The 4,439-nt window shown below is 30.7% G+C and overlaps 2 non-coding genes across 2 annotated transcripts; both read right to left on the bottom strand.

Moving 5' to 3' along the window:
• Positions 1-1,147: 1,147 nt before the first annotated feature.
• Positions 1,148-1,219, bottom strand: TRNAG-UCC (transfer RNA glycine (anticodon UCC)). The gene has a single exon. It is a non-coding gene; the product is annotated as a tRNA-Gly (tRNA).
• An 837-nt stretch (positions 1,220-2,056) lies between these two features.
• Positions 2,057-2,128, bottom strand: TRNAG-UCC (transfer RNA glycine (anticodon UCC)). Its single transcript has one exon. It is a non-coding gene; the product is annotated as a tRNA-Gly (tRNA).
• Positions 2,129-4,439: the final 2,311 nt, after the last annotated feature.

Here is a 4,439-nt window from a genome sequence, read left to right as displayed (position 1 = left end):
TTCGTGGAGGACTTTCTTGATGGAAGTAACCCGCATTTGTGTTACATGGAGAGGAAGCCACGAAAACATCCTAGGGCTAGCCTGACGATAAGGGGATTCTAACTCATGATCCGTCTACCACTGAGGATATCTTTCGTCAGCACTGTGGTAAGTGCGAGCCGGGTGCAGAATTCGTATTTACCAGCCCTAGCTGGGATTTGAACCCGGTTCACCTCATTGGAAGGTGATTGTTCTATCCTTTTTGCCACCGCGGCTCTAATGATTATTACTATAATTATACCTGGTTATACCTTGTAAATACTTTCTGATCGCCGAGGATTAATACATGCCTTAGGGCTGCTTGTACCACTGGGTGTCCGGCGTGATTGTGTATAAATTTAAGCATTATTTACTTGACTATTTGTGGGTGAAAGAATGCCAGTAGATATGCTTTATGAAGAAGATCGGGTAAAAAAGTTTTTTTTTAAAAAAACTATCAACCTGAATTTTTAATTAAATATCACTTTTTTAGTTTTATCTGCTGTCTAAATGAGGGACAATAGGTCTGGTTCAAAGAACATACTTTATTGAGAGGGTACCACTATGAAGGAAAATCTCTCATAAGCTTTATTGTACTTAAAAAGAAGCAACTTGTAAATTTACAAACGAATGCTTGTATCAACACCAGAGTTGGGCAAAATTTAAATGAATTAATCAATTATTTTAAATTGATATAATAAGCAATTATTCTTTACAGCATTACAGTTGAAAGGATTGGGGCAATAAGCTGTATTCCTTTTAAAAGGTCACATATTTTACACCGAAGGGTTATTTGATATTGTTTCTAGTTAGGTTGTTTACAATTTTGTTAAGTTTCTACTGGATGACAACATTATGAGCACAAACTTCTTAGTGTCGAATTAAAAAATCTTAATGTTTCTTACTTTTTATTTATATTTATAATTGAAAATGTGGCCTATTATTATTTTACAGTTAGACCTTCAACTGTAATTGAGATTATGAATAAATTGCTACATTTTAGTTTATGAAAGAAAGAAATAGACTTTTAAATGTTAAAGGGACTGTGGGAATACAGTTTGTAATGCGCACACTGAACAATTTAATTTAATTATTTTAACAAAAAAATATTGTGCCAAAAAGTATTCACTGCGTTGGCCGGGAGTCGAACCCGGGTCAACTGCTTGGAAGGCAGCTATGCTAACCGTTATACCACCAACGCTTACTTTCAGAGCTTTATTTCCTTTACGTAAAGAAAAATGCAAACAAATACTGGATCAAAACAATGAAGAAGAAAGATTCCAACAGGTGAAGAAAGAAAATCTTCAGAACAAAACTTGTTTCAAATTCGTTTTTCTTTCCCGATTAAATAAAAAAATAAAAATGAAGTAATATTCAAACAGAAATAAATAAATAACAACTGTGTTATCTATTGATCTTATGCTGCAACTTAAATTATTTTCTAGGATGTAAAAGAGCAAAAAAAAAAAAAATTTTTTTTTTAAGAGATAAAAAAAATATGTCTTTCAAATTGATATATATCTTACACGCGAATGATACAGTAAAAGTTTGTTATAACGACACTTCACACACGGTATCAAAAGGAATGGTCGTTATAATGAGATTCTCGTTTGGGAAATTGAAATTACTTAAAATTCTAGAAATGAAAAAAAGACAAAAAGATAAAATAGAGATATTTGTTTAATTTTCTTTTGAACTATCTTAATTTAATCTATGCTTTTGCTTGCAGATTAAAAATTGAACACTATTGAAAGATAGAAGAAAAAAANCGGTCAAATTCGTATATTTTCATCGGCGATTCTAAAAGTTATTTCGCAGTCGAAAAAAGACGATAATAAAAGCTTAAAAAATGTATGCGGACGTAAGAGGGCACGAAAGTCCCTTGGAAGGAAATGTTTATTTTTCAATAGGTTAGCAAAATACTATTTGAATTGTTCTTTTTAAAATTAATAAAAAATGTATGACTTTTCATAAATCATCCTTCTTCAAGATATAAACCCTTAAGATAATAAAACTGATGGTTAAGAAAAAAGTGACATGCGTTGGCCGGGAGTCGAACCCGGGTCAACTGCTTGGAAGGCAGCTATGCTAACCGTTATACCACCAACGCTTACAATCCATGCTTTATTTCCTTTATGTAAAGAAAAATACAAACAAATAGTAGGTCAAAACAATGAAGCAGAAAGACGAAGATGGAAAATCCTCAGAGTAAAACTTGTTTCTAATTCGTTTTTCTTTCACGACAAAAATCAAAAAATAAAAATGAAGTAATATGCAAACAGAAATAAATAAATAATAACTGTGTTATCTATTGATCGCATGCTGCTACTTAAATTATTTTCTAGAATGTAAAAGAGCAAAACAATTTTTTTTTTTAAGAGATAAAAAAAATATATATGTCTTTCAAATTGTTATATATTTGACACGTGAATGATACAGTAAAAGTCCGTTATAACGACACTTTACACACGGTATCAAAAGGAATTGTCGTTATAATGAGATTCTCGTTTAGGAAATTGAAATTACTTAATATTCTAGAAATGAAAAATGACAGAAAGATAAATTTGAGATATTTGTGTAATTTTCTTTTGAACTATCTTAATTTAATGTAAATATCTATGCTTTTGCTTGCAGATTAAAAACTGAATACTTTTGAAAGATAGAAAACAATAACAACTTAAAAACAATATAATATAGTAAAAATATAGAAATTTGACTATACTATATATTTTTAAAATGTCTGACTATCTGGAATAATAATAAATTAATAAACACGTTTTTAATGTAAAATTACTTATAAATTAAAACAGCTCTTGCTATTATGCATTAAATTCATAATAATATTAATAATAGAAAAAATCATGGAAATAAGAAAATGCGCACTTAGCATTAAATGGCTTACAAAGGTATATTTATAATATTTATAATTGAGTCGTGGTGGCTCAGGGGATCGAGAGTTTGCTTTTTAATTATGTAAACAGGGTTCGAATAATTCCAACAGCTGGTCGATACTAACACCGCACCCGGCTATCTCTCTCATTTTGCTTTAAATAATGTTTATTTTATCCATTATTGAAAAAAAAATGTTGCTCCCTCGAGATCTTTATTTTATACGCTCGCTTGAGTTGATATCAAAAGTAACAAAATAAATAAATAAATAAATAAATAAAATAAACTGACATATTAGATTTTGCCAGATATAATAACCAGGTCAATTTACAACGAAACTTATGAAAATGTAAAAATATTAATTCAAGTGAGAAAAAAACCATTTCCCATTTGAATTGTTATAATAAAATAGGGTTATTGTTATACAGTGCTCAAAATGAACACCACCCTCAATAACTTTTGATCTAATGATCGGATCTTCCCATACGTGGGCTCTTATCTTAAAAACGAGAAAATTACAACAGATAATCCGCTTCTAGACATTAGTTAAAAAAGAAAATTTCCACTCTCTTAAAAATGCAATCGAACTCGCTTATACCGAACCCTGGTTAAAAGATAAACCAAGTTTTTTAACCAAGAAATCGAAAATACTTGGTTGGTACCATGTTTAATCGCTTTGGAACATAGATCGTTTTTAACGAACAAAACCCAGTTTCAGTGATTCATAAAATGTCACGTAATACTGCAGCTGTGTTAATATCTTCTGGAAAAATTCCTTTTTTGATGTCAACGTAAGTTTTCAGCATATGAATCTTTTCTGAAAAACAATAACACAACAAAAAGACAATAAAGTAGTTCTAAGTAAAAAACATGTTAACTTTTTTCTTTTATAAACTACAGAAACAAACAAATAAATAAATTAATAAAGTAAGAAAGTATTGTACAAGGGGAAAATTTAAATCTCGTAAAATTACCTCACAGTATTGTAATGATATTTCTGGTAAAAAAAAAACAACAACCCATAATTCGGATTAATAAAATCAAAATACAGTATACTCTCGAAGACCTTGTTGTGTTAAAAAAATATATTTTTCCTCGGCGTTATACATTCACATAATAATAATTTGAATTCCTATGTCGAAGGTTGTTACAAGTCGAACATTTTCAGAAAAATCGCTATGTTAGTTCATTCTAAATCAATTCTTTTCTATTTAATGCATAATTATTTCTATCTTACTTTTAAAAATAATATTATCATTTCCTGGGTTCGATCCTCGGGCTGGGCAAGGTTGACTCAGCCTTTCATCCCTTCAGTGGGTCGATAAATGAGTGCCAAGCATGCTTGAGAACTAAACATTGGGGATTCCGCGTTCGGCTGACCACCTAACCGGAACATCTGCTCCTGCACCCCAGAGCCCAAGGTCAAGAAAACTGAGATGGGCACAATAGGCCTTGGCCCTCTTTGAGCTGTCACGTCACTGAGTTTAGTTTAGTTTAGTTTAGTAGTATGTATTTAAACTTATAGTCAACTA

The sequence above is a fragment of the Parasteatoda tepidariorum genome, chromosome 10 (assembly GCF_043381705.1).
Source record: "Parasteatoda tepidariorum isolate YZ-2023 chromosome 10, CAS_Ptep_4.0, whole genome shotgun sequence".
Lineage (NCBI taxonomy): Eukaryota > Metazoa > Arthropoda > Arachnida > Araneae > Theridiidae > Parasteatoda > Parasteatoda tepidariorum.
This window is presented reverse-complemented; position numbering and strand designations above follow the sequence as displayed.